The sequence below is a fragment of the Gopherus flavomarginatus genome, chromosome 5 (genome assembly GCF_025201925.1).
Source record: "Gopherus flavomarginatus isolate rGopFla2 chromosome 5, rGopFla2.mat.asm, whole genome shotgun sequence".
NCBI classification, from domain to species: Eukaryota; Metazoa; Chordata; order Testudines; family Testudinidae; genus Gopherus; species Gopherus flavomarginatus.
This window is the reverse complement of record NC_066621.1, coordinates 47,184,688-47,210,584: the sequence shown is the minus strand read 5'-3', so window position 1 is coordinate 47,210,584 and position 25,897 is coordinate 47,184,688. Positions and strand designations below refer to the sequence as shown.

The window sequence follows — 25,897 nt, the reverse complement described above, 5'->3', positions numbered from 1 at the left end:
CCAGGGTCCCTCCAGCAAGGGCTCCTGCCTCCAGGACTGGCCGGGACCCAGGAGGGCATAGCTGGGGGACCCAGAGCTGGCTCCGGGGACCAGCTTAGCAAGCAGGTGCTTGGGGTGGCCACTCCAGAGAGGGGCAGCACATCCAGGTATTCAGCGGCAATTCGGTGGAGGGTCCCTTACTCCCGCTCGGAGTGGGGCCTTTGGGGAAAGGGCAGTGTGAGGGTGGGGGCTCAGGGAGAAGGGGCAGTGAAAGGGGGAGCAGGGCCATGGTTCCCACTGAATTGCTGAAGATCGAGATCACGCCTTTTTTTTTTTTTTTTAAGCTGCTTGGGGCGGCAAAACCCCTGGAGCCGGCCCTGGGGGGACCACCCCGGCAGGGGGCTGAGGAGCCGGGGCCGGGTAGCCCCAGAGGGAGTGAAGCCCCGTAAAGCAGCACCCTGCCCTCTATGGCCCTGCTACTGCTTCTGGCTGCCCTGCCGCAGTCCCTGGGTGGCTCAGGCTTCTTTGCTCAGCCCCAGCTGCGGCGCTGGGGAGTGGCCGCGCTGCAGCACCTGCAGGCAGCACCATGTGCTCCACGGCCCAAATGCCCCCATTTGGAGCCTACCCGGTCCAGCCACAAGGTGCGGGTGCTGCTGCCCCGCAGCATGAACCGCAGTGGCCCCAGGGTGCCCCCCATGCATGACGCACTGCTGCTGCCAGGGCTGGTTCTAGGCTTTTGCCGCCCGAAGCAAAAAGCAAAAAAAAAAAAAGTTTGGTCGGAATGCTGCCCCCTGAAAATGTGCCACCACAAGCACGTGCTTGGTTTGCTGGTGCCTAGAGCCAGTCCTGCCTGTGAGCACAGCACACCTCGTAAACCTGGGCTGAGCGGGACCCAAGCCTTGCGGGTTACAGCAGCTGTTACCTGCCACAGGCTTTGTTCTGGCCCAGCAGGCAGCAAAGACAGTCACTGGATCCTGTGGGGGCAGCTTCCTTAGCAAGAAGGCCCCAGGCCTTAGCTCAGAACTGAGTGTTCGTGCCTAGACACAGCAGAATCAATCGCCAGTCAAGGTGCTACTTGCAGGCCTTGCTTTACTGAGGCAGAAAGTCCACACAGAGTGTAAGTGGGGCTTTAATCCCCCACCCCCATGCCTTTTAGTTAATCATTATAAAGAGTCAGCGCTAAACAACATGAAACTGGCTTCCAGACGGGCTGAGCGATGCCAGAGAGGCAGTGTGGGCTAGAGGGTTGGGGGACCATTCTGGACTTGCCTCTGCCCTGCTGCGTGACCTGGGGCAAATCACTTCACCTCCCTGTGCTTGCCTCATTGCCAACTCTCATGAGTTTATCATGAGTCAGGGGCACTGGAACAGGGGAAGCCAGGGGGGCATGGCCCCCACACTTTTTCCTGGCCATAAGGGCGAGCAACAGGGGGAGGGAGCAAAGAGGAGCAAGCAGGAGGCAGGGCCTTGGGGGGGAAGAGACAGCATGGGAGTGGGGCCTTTGGGGAAAGGGCAGTGTGAGGGTGGGGGCTCAGGGAGAAGGGGCAGTGAAAGGGGGAGCAGGGCCATGGTTCGGGTGCCAGTGGACACCCACCCACTTTTAGGGACCTTCTGCCACTTCTGTCATGAGTCTCATAATAGCTGGTGTTTTATTTGAAGCCCCACTTCCTGGAGACAGGGGATTAAGAGAGAATCCCAGCTTTCATTTAAAAAAAAAATAGTAATGGTAAGTTTCTAGCCCTTATGTTTGAAGAGAAAAGGTTGAAGCTGTGAGCTGAGCACACCTGAAGGCTTACAAACCGGAAGGCAAAGAAAAAAATCCCCCAAAGCTCTTATTTTTTGGTGGGGAAAAAAATCTCAAGATTTTAAAACCAGTCTCCTTTTTTGGTGCCCGACTCGTGGTTTCTGACTGCTTGGCAGTACTGTGCCTGTATTCCCTCACTGCTTGCCTCTGTCTTATCTATTTAGGCTGGAAGTACTTCGGGGCAAGGACTGCCTATAGGTGTGTTTGTACATGGCTACTTCGGGAGTACAAAGAAAACCCTTCCTAATTGTTAGGAGTTGACATCCAAAAGTATCAGTCTTTGTCACTATTCTCTTTTGATTTTAATAATGCTGTGGGGTAGGGTCTTGTGTCAGTACGAGGCTTGAAAATAGATGTAGGTGATGTGATTAAAATGCTGGCGGCTACTAGCACCTCATCTACATTAATGCTACCACAGGGTGGATGTGACCTGTGAGCTCTGCTCTGCGTACATGTGCTGTCTCTTTCACAGCCTATAAGGAATTACACCATGGAATTCTTCATGTCCAATCAAGGCAGGAGAAGGTGGGAAAGGAAAGCAGGGTGTCTTTATTCACTATAAGTCCTTGCAGGCGTTATTTATCTTCAGAGCTCCCAACGGCCCAGTGAGGTCGGTCACTGGTCAATCACTGTTTTGCAGATAAGGGCTGGCTGAATGACTTGCCCATTGTCAGTGTTCAGAGCCAGGATTAGTATGTGCGCGTGTGTATGTTCAGAATGTGTGTTGTTTTCATTCCTACATATTTGCAGAGAGCTCCTCAAGGGGTGCCATGAGAGAAAGTGCAGAGCTGCTTGTGGGGAAATGTTATGATTGGAAAATCAAGAGTGGCATAACTCTGACCTTGCCTCGTCTCTCCCCAAAGGTGATTTTTAAGTTTTCTGTTAAAAACAATCCAGCCATTTGTTGAGAATGAGGAGAGGAGAGGAGAAAACCCCTTTTCCTATTATAAAGCAATTCTTGCGACTTTAAAAATACCCAGCAACAACAAAACTCCAGCTGTAGTGCCAAATGGGGTTTAGGCTAGAAAGCTGACACTCAGCAGGGGGGAGGTGTTTGAGGAGAACATGTGACTTTCTGTGCTCCAGGAATATAGTTACGGTTTGCCTGAGAGTTGCAAGGGCTCATACGTGTCCATGAGCTTTCTTAATAATGTTTTTAAGAAGATATCTCCCAATGCACCAAAGCCCAAATTCAGTAACACTTGTTTGATATTAAGTGTGCAGTCAGGCTTAAAGTAAAACACCTGCATAAGTGCTTTGCTGGATCAGACTAGTAAGAAAAGAAGATTGCACAGCGAGTAGTTTAGGTTCACATTAAAACATTTAGGCAGTACCATCGCATTCTATGCAATGTGCTCAGATGCGCATTGACCATTCCATACGATCCTTTAACGTGAGCATTGAACGAGCCAGGGGCTGTGTAGAAATAATAGCAGCATGTATTGTAATGCCCAGGCACGAAAGGGGCAATGTTAAGTCTGCATATGCTACCTGAAAAATAACACTTCCTCTCTTCTAAGTGCTAAAATGTACATGCTGAAATAGTCTCTTAAAGCAGCTGCACTGTTGGAATGTGTGTCTTATGATAGTGTGGCATCGTATAAAGTTTGTATTGCAGGCATTTGGGATCGTTGTATTACTGGTGAGTAGTGCAGTCACATGTTGGTTTTAAGGCAAGAGGCAAAAAAAAAACCTTTATAGGTCCTTATACCATGTCATAGAGAGTTTATGCCACTTGCTTTACTTATTCCTCACTCTTCTCTGCTTTTTTCCCCTGCCCCCTTTGAAGTTACATTGGTTACTATGGAAACAGTGTCATTGGTATAGGCAGAGCATAGTGACATCCACAGATGCAATATGCAGTCAGCTATACAATGGTTGGGGATTTGTACCCTAGTCAGACAGCTATAGGTACTGGTGATTATTACCCTGGTCACATACAAAACCATGTACCTTGAATACCCTGATGAAAGTCAAGCCCCATAAGTCTATTGGAACAGGTCAGTTTAAAAGATTCAGAGAAGTCCAGCCAAAGAACCACAAACATCAATGCCCTAAACCGATTTCCCCCTGTATGTATGTAGGCTGAGGTTTTCAAAACTGCCTAAGGAATTTGGATCCCATTAATCTGAGGCTGCCTTGAAAATCTCAGCCCCACTGTCTCGAAAGACTAAAAGTTACAAAAATCATTTTTTCCCCTATATGAGCAGTTAGTGTCCCCGTTCTTCATTTGTTGTTGTTTTTTTCATACAGCAACAAAAGGGGGGGCGAGAATCCATTAAAAACAGGGAAACAAATTGTAAAAAAGAAAAAATAAGCAAACAAACACCTCCATAAAAGTTGGCCTAGGGACTCAGGAGCAGGTATAATATCTGGAACTACATGTCTACAGCTTTCTCTTCTATTTCTAATTGACTAGATTTCAGGTTGATTGTATCTCTTTAAGGAAACAGGAAAGAATCCAGGAACCTTTGTGGTGTTTGCTCAGCCGAAGAAGATTAGCCCCAACTGGGTAGCAGGCTGTGCTAATACTGCTGCAACCTTTATTGATAACTACATAATGGAACGAGCCAGAAAGATAAAACTGGCTTATTCACGGAATACACAGACAGCTGGAAAAGGCCTTGCCATTGAAGAAATAGTGCAACCAATAATAAATAAATAAAGCTGATGCCCATCCCGGTCTCGCCATCCCTCCCCCTTACTTTATCCCATGGACGTTTAAAGAAAGAGAGAAAAGAGCCCTATTTGCTGCGTAGTTACAGTAAAAAAGCTGTTATAACTGCGGTTTGTTTGACTAGTGACGCTCTACCTTAATCTGAACACAAGCATGGAATTTCCTTTGCCTGCAACAACAACCTATACTTTGACATGATCTTTGCCAATAAAGTTCTCTCCCTGAGAGTTTATCACACAGTTTGATACACTGATTCTATATTCCTGTCTATAAATAGAGAAGCTTGGTAACAAATAAATACAATGGCTCCTTATTTCAGAAAATCAGTACATACTATATACTTAAAAGTGCATCCACTGATTAATGTTCTGACCCAAAGGGATATGAAGTTAAAATCAATATTAAGAATACGTTCTGTTACAAGCAAACTCTCAGGATATTAGAATAGAAGAAACAGTCTCTTGCCATTTAGCACTCTCTGTTAGGATCATGAACAGATAAGCCAGTTTCACTTCTGTTTCTAATCAATTACACCTTGTGCATCACACAACGTTTGGATTGCAAACAGTGAGAGGGAATGCTCATTTTGGCACAACTGTTTCTATTAGAAGCTGTTGTTTTTATTAAAATTGTGGCCGTTTTGATATTATATATTTTATCATTTGTTTTCAAAATATATAAAACCTAAATTTGGGGCCAAAAATTTGTCTCTACTTCCCTTACATGACACTAGCACAGTTTATGTGATTTCACCAGATACAACTAATAGTGTACAGGCTACTGATATAATTAAAGTGGTATGCAGATGCATTTTTCAGACTATAAGTAATATGGCTGTAATCGTAGCATCAAATACATTGAAACAACTCACTGAAAACAGTTCAAACTGTGTTTCGCTTTAATGTGGATTTATAGTTCAGATGACTCAGTTCTTTAAAATAAAATAAAGATATTTAAGGAAATAATGCCACATCACCCCATGCATGCTGTGTGATGCTTTAACAGCTACTTTAAGGGCCTGATGCAATGTCCTTTGAATTCAGTAGAAAGACTTGCACGGATTTCAATGGGTTTGGGAGCAGACCCTAGATCTACAAAGGACACGATAGCCAAGAATGAGCAAATAAAGCCCATTCATTCAATTTAATAATGGAGGGGCTGAGAAACATCCAAAGTTGCTTTACCAGCAATGATGCTGTAAAGTTCTTTGACAATTTAATGATCACTAATGGAGGTGCCTGAGGCATTGAGGTCATCGATCAGATCCACAACATTATTTGAAATGTATGGGAAATCATTATTTCTTTCCTAATGACCTTCAGCGCATACCAGTCTAGGAGGAGTTTGCAAAGATTGTTAATTCAATAACAAAAATTATGAAATGAGGATTGGGCTTTGTTTTGAATACAGCAATGTGCCAGTGTAAAGAACTTGCTCACTCTATGGCAGATGCCCCATCAGCTGACAAATGGCTAATCTTGTTTTGCACGATTAGTGATGGCTAAATAGGAGAGGCAGCTGAGCATTACTTGCTAGAGGAGTGTCACAGTGACAAGAAGAAGATTCTATGGGGGTGGTGGGTAGGGTGACCAGATGTCTCGATTTCATAGGGACAGTCCTGATTTTGGGGTCTTTTTCTTATATAGGCACCTATTACACCCCCCCACCCGCCACACACACACCCTGTCCTGATTTTTCACATTTGCTGTCTGGTCACCCTAGGGGTGGGGGGGGGAGATCTGGAACTTTAAGATGATGAAGGTTTAGCACCAACAACATTGGGGTTTCATGACCAAGCACGGCTGCCTTTTCCCAGACAATCCCAGCTTATGGGGGCCTGCAGGGCTAGGGTTAAAGAGAACCCTATTGCATAGCGCTCGCTCTCTCTTGGCAGGGTACAGTGCAGCAAACTTGAAGAAGTGAAGCTTCAGTAACACTAGACAAGCCTCCAAGCCATTAACTCAAAGCTCTCTCAGTTCCATTCCCAGGCAAGTGAGACAATAACACAGGGCCAGCTCCTCCTCACTGGGGATGGATTGACATAGCTCTGTTGACTTCAGTGGAGCTTTGCAGACTTACCTCAGCTGAGGATCTAGCTCTCTGAGCAAAGAAAGTCAGTCTGTACCCGGAGCACTTCATGAAAGCTCCAAAGAGCGAGAGCCAGCGCCACTCTGTTGGGCCCGGGCTACTTGTTAATCAACAGGCGATGTGCCATCCAGGAAAACTTAACACATGACTGCCACCAGCTCAGCTACCGGAGCTCAGCAGGGGCACGTCAGCATCTGCGAGACTCCTCTAGCGTCCTGCCAGCGCACCAGTCTCTTTCATGTGCAGCAGGTTATTTCATTGCCCAGGGGAAAGCAGTTACTGCCTTGCCACACACACTTGGACGCTGTCCAATGTGGAGAAATGTCACATTGGAGAGAGAGAGGCTCCTCTTGTTACCACAATAATAATTTTAAAAAAATGCTGGACATCCTGTACTACATCCTGAACATACTTCAAGGTCACTAAGAGTATATTACATGGGAGGCTGCTTTTTCATAAGCAGAACAGGTTCAGGGTTCACACACACACACCTGCCTTCACTCTAGGTTCTGCATTTACGTAAAGCTACGACCACTGATCAACTATTGGTCTTTTAACTATTCAGCACTGGAAGGATCCAGTTAAAAGAAAGGGGTGGGGTGCCCCCGTGTTCCCCCAGCTAACCTCTGAGTGTGAACAGGGGTCACATTCCCTGTCAGGATGCACAGCTTGCGTGGTACATGGCACAGCTGGGCTACAAGATCATGGCATTTACTATATCAAATCAGACCATTGGCCCCTCACATCTTGAAGAATGCTGACCCTGTGGCTAAGGCACTGAACTGCAACTTAAGAGCGGTGGGTTTGAGTCCCCACTCTGACTTTCTGTTCAACCTTATGAAAATAACTTGCGAGATGTTCAAATCACTGAGCTTTGGCCTAATGTTGCTGTTACTGACATTCATGGGAGCTGACTTGCACGGGAGCAGGGTTAGGCCAAAGTAGAGCGCTTTTGAAAATCCCTCTCAGTCTCGCTGTGCCTCAGTTTCCCATCTGTAAACCAGGAAGTGATATTAATCCTTTCTCCCACCCTTTCTCTGGCTCATCTATTTAGACTGCAAATCTTTTGGGGCAGGGACTGTCTCTCACTGGGCATACGTACAGTGCCTAGCACAACGAGGCCCTGATCTTAGTTAGGCCCTCTAGGAACTAACAACAACAAACTACATTCCAAGCTTCCCAAGGGTCACAATGGTTATTTAATGTATTTGCTGTACAGAGATGGCCTGTCCAGCAGATCTCTACAAGCTCTCCACAGCACCTGGCATGAGTCACATCACTACATGGGATGCTGGAGATACAGGGTAGGCAGATAGTTAAGAGACACTGCATCCAAATTCCCTCACCCCAGCACGTTCATTTCATGTTTCTTTAGAAATGGACAGAATGAATTGGAGGGTCTCTTCACCATAATGTTTTCCAGGCTGCAAGTGCCACACAGGGGAAGGGAGATGGTCTCACACAGCCTAACGGGCAGCATGAACAGAACCATTCATTTGCTATTCCCAGCCTTTGAGATGGATTCAAAAGCTAGCAATGGTTTGCAAAAATTAAAAGCAGAAGAGGGTTTCCAGACACCACCACCTTCCCCAACTCTGTGCTTGGTTTTGTATCAACCTCTCCCTTTTGCGGTTTACAAGGCTCCTAGAAAGCGTAAATTTTCAGCACAAGGCATTTCAATAGCAAACAAGCATCATCAGCATGGAAGCATGTCCTCTGGAATGGTGGCCGAAGCATGAAGGGGCATACGAAAGTTTTGCATACCTGGCAAGTAAATACCTTGCAACATTGGCTACAAAAGTGCCATGTGAATGCTTGTTCTCACTTTTAGGTGACATTGTAAATAAGAAGCAGGAAGCAGTATCCCCCATAAATGTAAACAGACTTTTTGTCTTAGCAAGTGGCTGAACAAGTAGGACTGAGTGGACTTTAGGCGCTACAGTTTTACATTGTTTTGTTTTTTAATGCAGTTATGTAACCAAAAAGAAATCTACATTTGTAAGTTACACTTTCACAATAAAGAGATTGCACTACAGTACTTGTATGAGGTGAATTGAAAAATACTATTTCTTTTATTTTTACAGTACAAATATTTGTAATAAAAATAATATAAAGTGAACACTGTACACTTTGTATTCTGTGTTACAATAGAAATCAGTATATTTACAAAATGTAAAAAAATATCCAAAATATTTAATAAATTTCAATTGGTATTCTATTGTTTACCAGTACAATTAATCACGATTAATTTTTTTGAGTTTATCGCAAGTTAACTGCTATTAATCGACAGCCATAGTCTGAAGACTTACATATTTTTATTTGACTATTCTACCACAATGTCTCATGGGAATTATAGGTCAGTTGTTTCATGCATCCATTCTCCTTTATGGGCTGGTCTCAAAGGTCAGGCTACATCTCATGCAATGCACCAAGGTCTCACCCTCTTGGAGAAAATTGGCTGCAGGGGTGGCTATAGGCACCAGCAAAGCAAGCACCTGCTTGGGGCAGCCCATTTGCAGGGGCGGCAGGGATCCAGCACGGGAGCTGAGAACCAACAGGGGCTCTGGGAGCTGTAGTTCCTTGGTTAGCTCCCTGCCTATAGAGCCAGCCCCAGAGCAGGGAAAGAACTACATTTCCCAGCATGCCCTTGGCCACTACCAACGGGAAAGGAAGGAGGGGGACCTAATGAGGCAGCGTGCTGTGGGCGGCGAGTTGCACTGTGGAAGGTAGGGATACCATATTTTAACATTCAAAAAACAGGACACTCCACAGGGAGGGAAGCCCCACCCTGCCACCATTCACTCCCTCCAGCTGCCCCCCACAGAAACCCCAACCCATCCAACCCCCCTCGCTCCCTGTCCCCTGATCACCCCCTCCCGGGACCCCTGCCCCTAACTTCTCCCCAGGACCCCACCCTCTATCTAAGCGCCGCTGGTCCTTGTCCCCTGATCGCCCCCTCCGAGGACCCCTGCCCCTAACTTCCCCCCAGAACCCCATCCCCTATCTAAGCCTCCCTTCTCCTTGTCCTCAACTGCCCCCTCCTGAGCCCCCCCAACTTCTTCCCTAGGACCCCACCCCCCTACCTGTCCCCTGACAAACCCCTGGGACTCCCATGCCTATCCAACCGCTGCCTGTCCCCTGACTGCCCCTCCGAACCCTCGACCCATATAACCCCCCCTTCTCCCTTCCCCTGACTGCCCCCCAAACCTCTGCCCCATCCAACCTCCCCTGCTCCCTGTCCCTTGACTGCGCCCCCCAGAACCCCTTACCCCTTCTCCAACCCCACAGCCCCCTTACTGTGCCACTCAGACCAGTGTGTCTAGCTCCGTGCAGCACCAGACACGCTGCTGCATATATGCTGCCGTGCTCCCCCATGGAGTCACAGCTCCCACCCCCAGCACCTGCCTTCCAGATTCGAACATCTCAAAATTCAGGAGTGCTCAATCTCAGTTTGGGCAGCTGTTACTTCATTTCTCCCAAATCAAATATACTGATCCACTGTAACTTGCTGTAGAAAAAGGAGGATAAAATTGAGCAAGAAATGCTTCCCAGTGGTTATTAGGACTGGAACTGCTATTTTCAACAGCTATTACCTTTTGTTTGTTTGTTTGTTTGTTTGTTTAAAAGGAAGACAGTGATATTGTATTGGCAAATTCCCCATAGAAAGAAAGAGTGGAACAAAATAATAATAAAGGCACCTCAACTTTTCCTCATTTATGGAGGACAGTCTTATAATATGCATCCAGCTATCCTCCAATCACACAAGCTGAAAATCGTTCCACTTTACTGCAGTTCTGTAACCATATGGGAACCAATCCTGTCTGTGCTTTGTGCACATCCAAAATTCCTGCTGAATGAACCGCCCTGGGAGCGAGTTACCAGTGACCCAGGGCTGCAGCGGAAGGAGGGTGCAGGTGGGGGAGGGAGAGCCCAGGGCTGGGGCAGCAGGAGGTGTGTAGGGGGGGCACTGGTGGGGTGAAACAGGGGAGCCCAGGGCTGGGGTGGCAGGGGGGGAGGGCACTGGTGGGGGGGAAGGGGGAAGCCCAGTGCTGGGGTGGCAGGGGGCGTGGGTGTGGGGGGAGGAGATCCCAGGGCTGGGGCAGCAGCAGGGTGTAGGGGGGAGCTCAGGGATGAGATGGGGGGCAGCCAAAAATTTTTTTTGCTTGGGGCAGCAAAAAACCTAGAGCCGGCCCTGGTTGGCAGTATATCGGAGGAGTCGCTAGCTGTGGTGCATCATGGGAGATGTAGTCCAGCTGTGGCCCACATTTTATAAAGGGCAACAGGGAGATGAGGAACTGCAGCAGCATATCCAAGTCAAAATTTTTGAGGTTTGGCTGAAATTTCAGCTTTTGAATTTTTGCCAAAAAAGTCAAAATATTCAACAATTTTTTTTCCTAACCAGATCTAGTGTTTATAAGAGTTTTATAAGAGTATTTTGGGAACCTATCAGGTGTTGCCACAAAAGTGCCACAGTTGTTTGAAACGCAGCTACCCTAATGATTAATCAAAAACATAATCAATAAGTCTGCCTCCGCAGATAGCAATGGCCACCACTATTTAATTTATTTATTTATTGGTAGCGGCACTATGCAGTTTTCTTCCACTTATCCAAATCCCCATCCCATTTGTGTACTGTTTCTTTAAGTACAAAGCAAGAAGCCAAGGGAGCTAGGGAAGATTCTAGGCAGGAGCTCTGCAATGAAGCAGAGACACAGAGCAGCTTTTGGGATAACAATTCTCTGTGCAGCTCTTTCCCATTGTCACCATTCGCCCCCCGCCCCCCCACTCTACCCCACCCCCCAGGGCTTCAGATGTTCCTGTAACTCCTCAGAGAAAGACAGGAATTGTCCTTCACTTCTCACTCCTGGACCTGCCAACATTCCAAATCTAAAAGCAGGGAAGGAATTGAGAGAGGGATACACACATCAGTGCCATCAAAATGAATCATCAGATCAGAAGCAGACTAGAAGGCAGAGCTCAATAATGGATCAAGTTATAGGGTATTTTGCTCTGGGGTAAGCTGTTTCCTTTAGGAACACAGATGTTACAGTACATCCATCTTGTCTCAGACAATGGGCAATGCCAGCTGCTTCCGAGGAAGATGCAAGACATTCTGAAGGTGGCAGTAATGGGATAACCCGTCCCAAGCCCCAGAGAAAGTTCCCTCCTAACCTCCATTCATTAGTGGCTGGTTTATGTTCTGAAGGAGGAGGGCTTCTGTCCTTCTCTGTTTCAGAAGGGCTTCCTCAGACACGGTGGGAAATGCAAAGAGGTAAGAGCATGGAGTCAGACAGCCATGGCTTAGATTTCCAAAGCAGCCTAAGAGAACCCATTTCCTCTGGAATTTCAGTAGGTGCCTAATTCCCTTTGGAAATTCTGTCCCATGTTTGTCCCATGTTTTGTGCTTTGCTACCTGCTTACAAAGAGAAACACATAGAGCTTTGGGGCGAGAGAGGAAGAAACATTAAACATTTGTCTAAACAGGGACTGGTCCTCCACAGCAGAGTAAAGTGGAACATACGTCCCCATGCAGGAGTGGCGCCAGGGTTTTTGGCGCCTTAGGCAGGGGTCCTTCCGCGCTCCCGGTCGTTGGCGGCAATTCTGCAGCAGGGGGATCCTTCCGCGTTCCTGGTCTTCGGGACACTTCAGTGGTGGGTCCCAGAGCGAGTGAAGGACTCACTGCAGAATTGCCGCCGAAGACCCAGAGCGCGGAAGGACCCCCCGCCGCTGAATTGCCGCCGAGGGCAGCAAAATGCCGCCTCCCCAAATCCTGGCGCCCTAGGCAACCGCCTAGGTCGCCTAAATGGAAGCGCCAGCCCTGTCCCCATGAGTTCTCTATTAAAACCAGCCTTTCCTGATCTCCTCTCTCCTGGCACCATCCAGAGCCTTCCCCTCCCTCCAGTTTTCTCCACTGGAAAGAAAAAGCCAGCCCCGGCCAATTTGTGATGCTGAACCGGGACTCTGGTTTGTTATTAAAGACAGCAGCTTCAGGGCTTCAAGCCAATACAAAGCTGTCCTTGGCCTTCTCTGCTCCTATTAGCTGGGCTGGGGCCTTATCACAGGGCCAGAAGGAAAAAACACACTGAGGCCCCGACAGGGCAACTCACCATTGTGTGGTCAGGTTTAATCCCCTTCAGTTTCCAACATATCTCCACAGCAGCCCTCAAGCTTAATATTTATCCAGCAAACACAAGTCCTGATGTACAGAGAGTGACCGGATGGGTGGAAGTGTCCAGCTCCTTAGAGATAAAACATTCTTCAAAACGTTACCAGCTCAGAGATTCCAGCCAGTAGATTAATCAAAAGAAAAGGCTTTTTATCAGTTATGTGATTTACAGCCTGTGGAGGGAGGATTTGTGGACTGCAAATAATCCCCATACCTGCAGGAACCAAGGATAACATGACCTGTGGAGAGCAAAGGTAAATGCGGGTCCTTCTGAGGGAATTTCTGAAGCATGATCTAATGGCCCAGACTCCAAAATGGAAGAGAGGAGGTACTGATCCAGTCGCAAAGGCTGTCACCCACGGGCACACGTGTCTTCAAATGACTGCAGCACAGGTGTGTGTGTGGGGGACTCACACACTAGCTCATTCAGGAGAGACAGGTTTAGGTTACACACAGAGACTATGGTTGTCTCTAGTGGAGACATGCAGCCAGGGTGATTTGCACATGTTGGTAGAACCAAGTCATATTAACCTCCAGATCCAGGTACACTGGTTAGGTGCATAGTTCTCTAGCTCTAGGATGAGTCAGTGTATGTTTTGGATACAGTGCCAGTGACTCCATTTGTGATACCCCTTTCAGTCCCTCTCCTACTCCAGCCTGTGCCTTTTTCCATTTTGCCCAAATACATGGCATGCCCTCCCCAAACCCATTTGCCAAGTCACCACCTGAACCCAAACCCTCCTTCAACCAACCAGTTGAACCCCCCACACACGACACTTGCACACACAAACCACAAACCACCCCAAAACCAACCCCCGACTTTTGCTATCTCACCTATGGGAAGTGAGGAAAGATGAACAAAAAATATTCTTAATTCACAGAATCATCAATATGTGGACAGGCCTTACATCCTGATCCTGTAGTCCACTCTAGAAGAATGGACCCCTTTAATCATGCAGAACCCCACTGGCTTCAGAGGGACTCCACAGAGTCACAAGCATCTACCCATGAGCGTAGGCGGCAGGTTATATATGTTTGCGGTGCTCGAGCACCAGGAATATTCAGGGCTGGGGGCCCTGCTCCAGCAATATTTGGAGCTGGGTCTCTCCCCCAGCCCTGTCTGGATCGGGCCCTGGCCCCCGCAGGTCTCCCCCACTGCCCCGCCGCATCCCTGCCTGAGAGAAAGCAGCGCATGCCTCTCCCCTGCCTGCTTCTGCTGCCGGAGTAGAGCGGCTCCCAGCAGAACTGCTGTCTGCTGCCCCAGAGTCCTAGTGCCTGCCATCCCCTACTGGCAGGGCAGGCTGCCCTTACCCTGCCCTTCGGCCCTAGTCCTGAACCTCTCCAAAACCCCAAACCCTCATCCCCCTGCACCCTAATCCTCTGCCTCAGCGCTGAGCACCCCCACATCGTGAATCCCTCATCTTCAGCTCCAACCCTCATTCCCTGCACCCTGATCCTCTGCTCCAGCTCTGAGCCCCCCCGCAGCATGAACCCCTCATCCTCAGCCCCAACCCTCATCACTCTGCACCCTGATCCTCTGCCCCAGCCCTGAGCCCCCCCCACAGCATGAACCCCTCATCCTCAGCCCCACAGCCCTCACCCCTGCACTCCCTCCTATCTCCAAACTCCCTCCCAGAGCATGCACCACCTCCTCTTTCCCACACACCCCTTCCTACCCCCAAACTCCCTCCCAGAGCCTGCATCCCTCACCCCTTCCTACACCCCCACCGCCAGCCTGCAACCAAACTCCATCCCAAAGCCTGCACCCCTCACCCCCTCCTGCACACCCACCCCCTGCCCCAGCCCAGAGCCTGCACCAAGCACCCAAACTCCATCCCAAAGCCTGCACCCTGCACCCCAATCCCCAGCCCAGGACCTGCACCCCAGACCTCCCCCACCAAACCCCTCCCAGAGCCTTAGGCAAGTGGGGGCAGAGTTTGGGGGGGTGGAGTTGGGGGGCGGGTTCTGGGCACCACCAAAATTTCTACAAACTTGCCACCCATGCCCATGAGATTACAAAATCAGCCGTTACTGATTAAAGGCATCTTCTTCTTACTCTTCTCCTCACCAGCGTGGCTCTCATCATCTCAAATTCAGGACTGTAAGCTCCTTGGGGCAAGCTCATGTTCAGTGCCTAACACAGTGGACCCCTGATCTCAGCTGCAGCCTCTAGGCACAAACATAATGCAAATAAAGAAGGGAACTGTTTGTTTACATCTGATTTTGCAGAAGATTTCTCATGCCCACAGCATAGTCCCCTCCTAGATTCCTTTATAAATCTGAACCACGTTAAAAATACTAGGTTTCCCTGAAGCTAGTTTTGAGCTTTGTACACTGAAACACCGAGCTTATTAAGTAAAACCATAACAAAAATCAAAGCCACGTTAATGCACCATTAGGGTTACATGGATAAAGGTCAGGAAATGCAAAGTTAAGGTTTCCATAGTAATGCTAATTCAACCACATTGCTCATCCGTTGTTTTTCATGGTACCTGCTTAAAGGGAAGAGAGTTCATCCACTGAGGCCAAAAAGGTTTTTGATTTAGTTAAAGCGTTTTGTTTATGGATTTTTAAATTTTGTTCTTAGGGCAAATGGATTTCCAGGTAGAATTCATATTACTGATTCAACTGTACGGGCTTTATTAGAGCTGTCCTAAATCAGGTCAACAGCAAGGATTTTTCTGAAGGAAGTAGTGACTGGGTGCCTCCAAGTTTTGGTTGCTCAGCTCAACTTAAAAGGACCTGATTTTCAGAAAGGGCAGAGCACTAACCCTCTAAAAAAAATCAGGGTTTTTTAAGGCATCTCCAGTTGCGCACCTAAAATGTTTTGGCACAAATCTAAGAGAGAATCATTGAAGTGACATACACACCAAGATCACCCTTTCTTGCTACTCCAGCTCAACAGAACCAGTGGCAGCCAGTACCAGAGAAAAATGAAGACTAGAGGGGATTAAAAATGTTAAGGAATGTCTGAACAGCAATTCTACAGTAAGCGACATCTTTTTTAAAATGTGAATTAAAACATACAGTGTGCAACTCGATCTCATGAATGTCTCTCAGGGGACTTTCTATAGTTCTAACACTGCCACTTTGATATTCTGTTAGAGTTTGTTCAATGCAATTTCTCTCTTCTGACTTTCCTCTTCTCACCCCCCAAACACAGAGAAGGGGGTGTGGGTGGGTGTGTTTTTTACACTGGATAGCCCTGTGACTCAGACACTACCCTGGGAGATTTCAGTTCACTTCTCATGTGACCTTGGACAAGACATTTAATCTCCCTCTCTCTATGCCTCAGCTCCTCATCTTTAAAATGGGAACAATCCATCCGTACCTCACAGGGGTATTGTGAAGATAACGTCCATTAATAATCATGAGGCACTGGGGAACTATGGGAAAGAGGACCATAAATTCCTAGATTGCTCAACGGATTATGTAGGACCTACACCATTGAATGGTCCATTACTGCAAGGGAGCAGTTCAAGAAGCTAACAGAGTATCGCAAAGCTGGGCTGACATGAACAATTTACTTCACCAGCACAAACAAGCTAAAGAGACCAGGATCAGGTATGAGGGACCATGAGCATTTCTTTCTGTCATCAGTCCAGGCCTTATCCCACTCACACAGCTGCTGAGGTCTTACCTTTAAATTCTATGCAACTCTGGTTCACATCTTATTGGAGGGGAAAAAATGTAAATGGATCACTTGACATGGCAGCTTAAATCAGCAGCCAGATTTGCATGGAAAGCAACAGGATGAGCCAAATATTTCCACTGACAGAGCAAAGAATTGAAACCTATTATCCATCCATACTGGAGCTTACAGCTACTAACCCACAAGTGAAAGGGGCAGAATGGGGCTGTATCTTACCATTTGATCAGCTCACTCTGGTCCTGCTAGACTTTTAAGTACCAGTTTAGAGGTAGATTAGAGACACTGGGGAATTCTCTTTAGGTAAGAAGGGAAAAACTGCAGAGAAACAGGTTGCTGTTGGACCTGAAAGCTGCCATTGTGTCTAGGAGATGGGAAGCCAGACTCAGGCATTTGTGGCAGGATTTTTCTTACAAACTACCACAGGTGAAAAGCTATTGGGTAAGGTTACATGGCCCTTGTCAGGTGATAGCCAATCCCCCCTCCCCGGTTATTCTCTAGAAAGCCATCATTAAATTAATTAAACACTCCCAAGGTCTGAGGATCTTGGGAACATTTTAAAACTGAATTTTAATCCCCCTTCCCTGACATGGGCATTGGCAACACTTGCTCCCCCTCTTCGCGCCAGGAAACAAAGATAAGAGCAAGCAGCCACTGCCCTGTCACTAGTGGTATCACCTGCGGGAGGGTTCCCCGCCCCCATCTGCCTCGCCAATTCAGAGCTACAACCTATTATGGTCCCCTGCGATTTCCCAGGAGGGGTACGTCACATTCACACCTACCTCTCAGATCCCAGCTAGTCCAGAACGGCCCACAAATCCAAGCTAGAATGTAGCCATGACTGCTACATGACTGGGAATTTTAATGTAAAAGATTTCCAATGAAGAGCATTAGCATGGGAATCTGCTAGGGTTGCCAATCCTCCAGAATTGTCCTGGAGTCTCTAGGAATTAAAGATTAATTTTTAATTAAAGATTATGTCATTTGATGAAACCTCCAGGAATACATCCAACCAAAATTGGCAACCCTAAAATCTGCTATGATAGAAAAGGAAAATCTGCATACACTCTCCATCCTTTCCCCCCAGTACGCCCCCAGTGCTTTGGTATGAACCATCATCAAACTTCCCAGTCTCACACAAGCAGCCAGGAGGGGGCACTCTCACCACATCGGCCCAAAAGGCGGAGCTGTGCAGCTCCGAAATTTTCACAGATGTCCTCTTACTTTTGCCTCCGCGTCTCAGCTGTATTTGCGATGGTTGTGCAGCTGGATTTCTCCAGACACTTTGAGCAGTCACCATACTCCGTAACTTTAGATTAGAACCAGGAAAGAGTAGATGCACATATACAGAAAACCCCGCACTGAGTTAGGTTTACATTCTTTTATGAAGGCAGCCAATTCACTCCAAGTAAAGATTTTCATCCCAATAGTGGCATCATGTTACACCCAGTCATTTACAGCTTAATGAACACAGCATTTACTCACATGATACAATACAGGATACAGAACCATGCAGAAAATGTATGCAACTCTCCAATCTTCCGGGAGCCAGCAAAAAAAAGAAAGAAAGAAACCAGAGAGCTAAATAGAATCTCTTGCTTAGTAAGACTTTGTCTAGCTTCATCCTAACCTCTGCGGAAAAGACCACAGTTGATTTGTTTTTTCTTTTCTGCTGTTCCTTAGCAAGATGCCAATTTACTTTCCTTTTATTTATAGGACCCCTGCTTTGACGTTAGCACATTAGATCAATAAGTCCCAATATTCTAGTACTGAGACATTGAGAGTTACATCAGAAGTTTCCCCCTACAAAAACTCAGATCAGGAAGACAAATAATTAAGATTCTTGCACTTTGATCCAGACTACTTGATGTACATTTAGACTGTCAGACAGAAATGTAAATGGTGATGATGAACCACGTCGTATAGTAACCAATATCTGTTAATCAAAACAATTCTCCAAGCAAGGTAGACGGATGGTCCAATGGTTAATGTGCTACCCTGGCTCTTGGGAGACTGAGGTTCAATTGCCTGCTCTGCCACAGACTCCCTATGTGACCTTGGGCAAGTCACTTAGCCTCTCTGTGGCCCAGGTCCCCAGCTATAAAATGGGGATGGTAGCATTACCCTACCTTACATGGGTGTTGTGAAAATAATACATTAAGGACTGTGAAATGCTCAGATACTATAGCGATGTGGGCCATGTAAGTACCTAAGAGAACAACTTCCTCCTGTATACAGCAACACCCTCCCTATCACAGGAGTTACTCACCTGATACCATATACACCCAGAAGGATAATAATTTTAAAATGGCACAAAAACTCTCAACGTATTCATACATTCACTGATCCTTTCAAGTAAGTACCTCCTCAACATAGGCACGTGACAGGTACCCCCTGCTACATTGCCGTGACATCCCCAGGCCTAGAGTAAGCTCATTGGTCTCCATCTGGCCACGTTCTGGGACCATCTGAGTGTATGTCAGAGGATTCAATACTTTGTCAGCTACTTCTCATAGACAGGGGTGTCTTTCTCCCCACCACCATGAACTCTGCTAGCCCCATGAGTAACTCCTCAGAGATCTGGCCGGGCCTGTACAGCCCTCACTGCTGGGGCTTTCCTGTTCCAGGGGCTGAGCTAGCTAGCTTAAGGCTAGCTTGAGTATGTTGTCTCAAGCTGCAATCATTCCTCATGACTGCAGTATATACACATTCTAAGGGTGTGTCTATCACTAGATATTGCTATAGATATATATATATATAAAAAAATCACACCTGCACACATACAGACAGCATGGGTGGCAGGACAGATAGCCACCTGAGTACAATCCCATCCAGGGCCCTGGGTACTCTGCAGACAGACATACCATTCGAGAACGAGATATGGATGCTAGTAACATCCTCCCGTGCAGACATAATCTATCACTTATGTCTCCTCCAGCCTTGCCTATCAGCTCAGAACATCAATGCCTAAATTTAGCATGCTAGCAATAAACATCCCCCTCCACGAACAAACTATGAGTCAAATAAAGCATTCTTGGAGTCTATGCCAACATTCTAGACATGAGTCATGAAGCACTGCCACAGGAGGCAAAGGGGGAATACCTGCTGGGAAAGCCTGCCTGCATACCAGCATCTGGGGGATGCAAAACTCATTCTCCCAACCTGGGTTAGGGCCAGGAGAATTCAACAGAGCTCTGACTCAAAGTTCACAGGGCCAGAATCTCCACACAACCCACAACAGATGCCAGCCTGAGGGGTGCAGTGTTGTCAGCTCTCATGATTTTATCACAAGTCTCGCAATATGTGCTGGTTTTCTGGAAGTCCAGCTCTAGAGTCATGTGATTTCATTTTAAAAATGAAAAAAAATGTCTCTAGCTCTTTTGATTGCAGAGGAAAGCTTGAACACATGATCTGAGGGCCCAGGAAAGGCTCAGAGACCAGAAAACAGAGGAAATGAACCCCACAGCTTATTTTGAAAATTCTCATGATTTTAGGTGCCCAATTCATGATTTTTTTTTAATGTTTTGAGCTGGCAACATGCAATGTGCCCTAGAACAGGAGTAGTCAATTATTTTTGTCAAGGTCCAAACTTCTTGGTCAAGGAATAGTCAAGGTCCAGACTCCAGAGAAACATTTTTCACACCACAAGTATCCCTGTTCAATGAATACATACAATGCTGTACATTAATAATGACCCCACTCACTGAAGCCACCTCAGGACTCCCTGCACAGATGCACAGTCAAGATGATCAGAACATCTCCAGGTAGCATCATCTCCATTTCATTCTTATAGGCTTCGCCAGACCTTACAGTAAGCACAGTGACAATCAAAGGAAAGAGAAGCCGGCCAATATTCATAGTGCTGCTCTTTTTTATGTTGCAGTAAAACCAATTGCTCAAGATTCAAATATTTAGTGAAACGAAATGTGCACCTTAGTCTCTGCACAGAGATCCACGGCTGGTGTAAGCTGACATAGCTCACCTGAAGTCAATGGAGCTGTGCCCATTTATACCAGTTGAGGACCTTGTCCAGTCTCTCTAAAGCCAAGCTAAGCACCTTCAAGTAGATTAAATGGGATTCAGCCCCTAGGGTAGTCCCATCAACAGACCAGAAAAGATTTAGTTAGTGAATCCCATGTATGAGATTTTTGCCATTGTACTGGGCAAAGTAACTCTGTCCTACTATATGTCAAAGCTGTTGCAATTACTGATATCTGTAAAGTCTTCTCAGCATGAAAAATGTCACATGGGTAATGAATTTGGTACTGGTATGATTTGTTTCACTATCAATTGATCGGATCCCATATTTTTTCTCTGCTGCTTCTTGGCAAAGCTATGAGCAATAGCAGAGAAACAGGGAGCTGTCTTCTGTCTGCAGATTAAGGAAGATGGTACATCTAGTTCTCATTTGGAAATTAATCTTTGCAACAGATAGCAGAAGTTTTTTTTTAATAGCTTATATTCTGCAGAAATTGATGGCAAGGGCCCTTCACTTACATAAGAAAATTTTCTGCTCACTAGTGGCAGACAGCATAGGCACCGACTTCGTGGGTGCTCCAGCCCCAGAGCACCCATGGGGAAAAATTAGTGGGTGCTCTGCACCCACTGGCAGCCCAGCTCCCCTCCTCGCCCCACCACCTCCTCCTGGAGTACGCCACATCCCCGCTCCACCACCTACCTCCCAGCGCTTCCCAGCAGGCCACCGCCAAAAGCTGTTTGGCAGGGTTAGCATGCTCCAGGAGAGAGAGGGAGGAGCGGGAATGAGGCGCACTCAGAGGAGGAGGCGGGGAAGAGGTGGGACCACAGTGGGGATTGGGGAAGGAGTTGGAATGGGGCAGAGAAGAGGCGAAGTAGGGGAGGGAACAGACAGGAGCCGAGCACCCACAGGAAAGAGGGGAAGTCAGTGCTTATGGCAGACAGTATAAATTGATTGACTGGTCTCTCTATTGATACTGACAACGAAGACTGAGAGGCTCTGGGAGTAAACAGATCTCTCACCCACTGAGGTGGTTTCCACATATCGTGGTTGAAGAATACGAACAGGCAACCATCTATCCTATGAATCAATACAGAGCTTCATCAATTCAAATGTCGGAAGGGATCTAAATCTTCATGCTTCAGGTCTTAAATCTGTCTAGACATTAGGCTGAGCCCTGTAGGAGGGAGAGATTACTCCACATTTGCCTACTGCAGGGTTCCTTTCACCTTCCGCTGAAGCAGCTGGTGTCAGAGGCAGTGTTTGGGATTAGATGGAGCACTGGTCTGATCAGGTATGGCAATTGCTATGTTCCAGTCTCGTGGGCTGTCCAGCCAGCACCTTTTTAGCAGCATAGAATGCAGATTTTTTAAAGTATATGTTTCCTTAGTAGTATGATCTCAACAAAAATCTATATTAAAAAAGGGACAGGAAGGTTTGAATTACACCCAGAATTCAGGGTAAACCAGTTTAGTAAGAGGTTCTAGGGGTTTAGATGTTTTCTTTATGCATGTGAGGTGTGTAAAGGACACATTCCTCAGCTCACACCAGCAAACTCCTGGACATCTCCACCAGAAAGTCTTGTATAGCCGAGAGAGACACTCCCAGCTTATTATGTCTCTGCAGGAGATTCCTAGCCAAGATTCACTGACATTTACATGGATCTGAGGCTTGCAGTCATTGGCCTCTTTCCCCTGCTGCTTTCAGGAAGCCCCACAGGAAGGATCTGAGGTTACATACACAGTCACTGCAGTCATCCATACTCGTGTGTGGATGAGAGGAAGGCACCAGGGTTCAAAGACGGGGCTTTCCTTTGTCAAGTGCCACGCTTTCCTGGCTCTGACTTGGAAAGTTCAGCTAGCAGAGAACCATTACAGCTGTTACCAACACCCCACCCATGCATCATCCCCTTCTGCACACTGAAGGTCATCTGCATCCAGACACTGGCAAGGGAGGAGGCTTCATGAAGAGAGGAGGTGGATCATCACCCGGTTTGCATGTAGATATTGGAAAAAGGAGGAGGGAAGAGCCCCCCCCCCCATTGAAGTCAGTGGGAGCTTTGCCTGCACACAATGACTTGCAGCATCCAGGGCCTACATTGTAAACTCCTCTGGTTGGAGCCCACATCTCTGTTGTCTGTAAAGTGCCATGTGCTCCATAGTGCTATATACAAGTGCAAAAGCAATAGCAGAACTCCCAGTCCCATGCACTTAGCCTCACAGTTTGCTCCCTCCTATAGGGCTACAGCCACATTTAATCACCCTACCAGAAAGCAGTATTTGGGAGGGAAGAGGGCTTAAACCAGGGAGGGTGCCATCTTTTACTAATAATAGTTAGGCAGACAGGGTAAGAAGAGCCCTTCGGTGACTAGGAAGAGGGACGTATTTAATTCTGAATGAGCAAGAACATTCCCAAAATCATCCCAGTGCAGTATTAGGCCAACTTTCCCCACGTACCTACATACCTCACACTGCAAGCTTTCAGATAAATGCAGAGTAAAGCATAAAGCATTTTTTTAAGAGCAAGTAACAGGGTGTTCCATTGACTAGTCTGCATGAGAGTGAAGCTCTGTGACTGATTTTCGCCAACGATTTTGTCCTCATCCCCTGTCTACACGTTTCTCTCGCTGGACTCTGTTGGGAGCTGCCTTCAGAATAGTCACTTTTAATGGCTTATGACCAGTCAATACCTCCAGCTTTAAACTGTCATAATCACCTCTCTGCCCTACAGGATGAGAAGCAGGGAGCCGTGAACAGGGACATAAATGTACCCTTCTAAAAACCCAGAAGCAGCTTCAGTCCACAATCTTTTCATAAAAGCCTTTTAGAATCACAAGTACTGAACTATTATCGTTCTCCAGCTCAGGGAGAATAAAAGGCTCAAAAATGTCCTCTCTTGTTGCTCTCCATGGTTATTGCTGCAGGACCTGAGCTAAAGGCTTAAGTCAAAACATCAAGCAAAAGTACACTTATAATGAATGAGTGAGACAATGCTCTGTATAAAACACCCTCCTACCCCAAGAGGCCACTCACAATTTCAGGGTAATCATACATTAGTGATACAATATAAACACTCAGCCAAGCAGCAGCACTGATAGGAGTGGGGAGGGAAAGGGAGTCTATACAGAGTCTAAAGCAGTAAAAGCTCTGAATGATTTCTCAGTCTGAGAAGAGACACTGATATACAGCCTCCAAATAGAGTAGATTAGGCCTGTTGTATCTCTATACAGCTGGTGGCATTCCTTGGTCACCCGCAGAGTGTAATTAACTACCCCCTTAACCTTTCACAACACAGACCAGTGTTTCCCTGGGAATAATTATCTTCCACTAACCTGCCAGGCAGGGGCACTGGAACCATTTGTATAGTGGGGGTGTTGAGAGCCATTGAACTAAACTGCAAACCTGTATATGATGGAAACCACTTCAAGTCAGGGGGTGCACCCCTAGTTCCAGCACCTATGCTGCCAGGGGCAAATGGAGAGCCAAAAATTAAGGACACGCATTGGGCAGAGGGAGCCTGATGGAATGAGAGTTTTACAAGCATGTGTCACTGGCTCATAACTCAGCCTGCCTGATGGAAATAACATAGGGCAAGAGAAAACGGGAGGCGGGTGGGGAGAGAACGTGTGGGGGCCACTGATCAATAGAATTCTGAAGTGAGGCCCCTGGAAATGGCAGGAGCTGGGAAATCTGATACCCCCAGTTCCCGCCAAAGGGGCAGAGCCACACTGAATAGCATTGGCTCCAGGGCGAGCACCCCAGGGCAGAGCTGTCAGGGAAAAGGCCCCCCTGCTTCTTGGGCTGACAAGATCCAGCCCCCTAGTGTTGACTGAAACCTACTTTACCCGCCAGACTTTGGGATTTAGAAGCGAAGGCACAGGAAGGGCAGAGAGAAGAGTAGCCGGGGAGTCTGGAGACTGCGCTCAGAAAAGCATGATCCCTCTGTTGCACACATACGCCCCGGGACTGCTGCTGGAGCCAGGCGGCGCGCGCAGGGGAAAGGGAGAAGCTGCCGGCTGCTCTCTGCTTACCTGGCGCCTGGGCTCCGGGCCGGGGAGCTGGAGCTGGAGCGTTACCTGCGGCTGCAGAGCGCAGCGGCTCGGTGCTCGCAGCTGGAGGCGTCTGAACCCGGAAATGCCAGGAGCCCAGCAGGGCCAGGAGCCAAGGCAAACCTCCCCTGCTGAACTTTCGCAGCCCCACACACGCCAGGCGCCTTAACCCGCTGGCTGCTGGTTTGCAGGCACAGCGCTGCCAGCCCTGGCCCGGCCCCCAACTGCAGCCTCTGCCGCTGGGGCTGGCAATGCGGGTGCCCCCACACGCGCCCGGCTGCGGGGCTGGAGCAGCCGCGGGAGGCTGAAGGCGTTTGGCCCCGCTGACCTTGCAATGCCCACGCGGAGTTATTGCTTTTTCCACCCCGTGCGCAGGGAGAGCGCCCCGAGTGGAAATCCATGGAGAACAGACAGAGGCGGGGGGAGGGGACACACAAACTATCCGCGGGGCTGTGTGTTTAATCGAATTGTCCCCAGGCTGAGACACTGAAAGGCGAGCCAAGGAGGGAGCCAGCAGCCGCTTCGGGGAGGGAGGCGTGGAAGCAGCGAAAGGGAATCGGTCTGAAGGGCTCACACGCGTGACGCGAGGGGGAAGAAAGCCCACGGGCCGGCCAGATGTCAACGGGATGAAATTAACAAACCCTTCATCTCAATCTGCCCCTCCGCAGCAAACTATGGAAACGAAGGGTGGCCAATGAACAGGACAGGGCAAACCTGTGAAACTAGCAAGAGCAGCAGGTCAATGGAACACTTGGAAAGTTTGAATATACACAAATTAGCCTGGCCAGATCGTACTCATCCGCAATCTGTAGTGAGGCCATCCAACCTCGGTCCTGCCCTGTGTTAGTTGCAAGCCTAAAATTAACTCTAATTCCTGTTTAACAAGGTTTCCAATTAATAAGGGCCTTTTGAGAGAGAGGAGGGAGCGGTATTTTGGGGGGAAATCAGGAGAGATTTCCTAAAAGTGACATGAGCCTGTAGAAAACATACCAATGTCCCATCTAAATTTTCCAAGCGATGACAATGTGCAGAATGGAACACACACCAATAAATATGCATTTTCAAGGGGAAGTTTAACTCTTTCCCCCCTGTAAAGCTCTCTTGATCTATTAGCATGGAAAATAGGTGCATAGTATAAACAATTGTGGGATGTAAGAAGGTAGAGTTGAGCATCTTAGAGGATCAGAGCCTCAATTACTATATAGGGAAAAAATGTTCTGGAATGATTATTATTATTCTGATTCAGCTCCGAGTGGATTCTATATGGCCAAATTAGATCCTTAGAGAATATGGGTTGCTCTGTCATATTATACCTGTACATCTGTCATACGCTACACATCCCAGTTTGTGAGAATTATACATCTCTTTGCTAAGAGTCAGATTGTGATGCTTTTACTTATGCTAAATAGTACATTCCTCCACAAGTAGCCCCACTGATTTGAGGCAGAGTGACCTAGACTGAGGGGATAGAGCTCTAGACTAGGATGCAGGGAGAGATTATTTCTACTCT

General features: G+C 47.5%; 1 protein-coding gene across 1 annotated transcript in view; it reads right to left on the bottom strand.

Moving 5' to 3' along the window:
• Positions 1-24,604, bottom strand: part of CRACR2B (calcium release activated channel regulator 2B) — an 86,815-nt gene extending 62,211 nt beyond the window's left edge. Inside the window, exon 1 of the mRNA XM_050952872.1 lies at positions 24,370-24,604. The gene's annotated coding sequence lies outside the window, so the exon portion shown is untranslated. The remainder of the gene's footprint in view (positions 1-24,369) is intronic.
• Positions 24,605-25,897: the final 1,293 nt, after the last annotated feature.